We start from the raw sequence: 222 nt of genomic DNA, 5'->3' as shown, positions 1-222 counted from the left end.
AATGTGTGTGTGGGAGGAGCACGGGATCCACGGAGGGTGTGTGTGGGAGGAGCACAGGATCCACAGAGGATGTGTGTGGGAGGAGCACAGGATCCAGGAGGGTGTGTGTGGGAAGAGCACAGGATCCACTGAATGTGTGTGTGGGAAGAGCACAGGATCCACTGAATGTGTGGGAGGAGCACAGGATCCACTGAGGGTGTGTGTGGGAAGAGCACGGGATCC

At 58.1% G+C, this 222-nt stretch overlaps 1 protein-coding gene across 2 annotated transcripts in view; it reads right to left on the bottom strand.

Annotated features, from left to right (window-relative positions):
• The window catches only part of GNAL (G protein subunit alpha L), a 142,161-nt gene that overhangs the window by 5,690 nt on the left and 136,249 nt on the right, over positions 1-222 (bottom strand). The window lies entirely within an intron of this gene.

The sequence above is a fragment of the Mirounga leonina genome, unplaced genomic scaffold (genome assembly GCF_011800145.1).
Source record: "Mirounga leonina isolate KUSES-001 unplaced genomic scaffold, KU_Mleo_1.0 Mir_228, whole genome shotgun sequence".
NCBI classification, from domain to species: domain Eukaryota; kingdom Metazoa; phylum Chordata; class Mammalia; order Carnivora; family Phocidae; genus Mirounga; species Mirounga leonina.
Note: the sequence above shows the minus strand (reverse complement) of the source record. Positions and strands in the feature narration are given on the sequence as shown.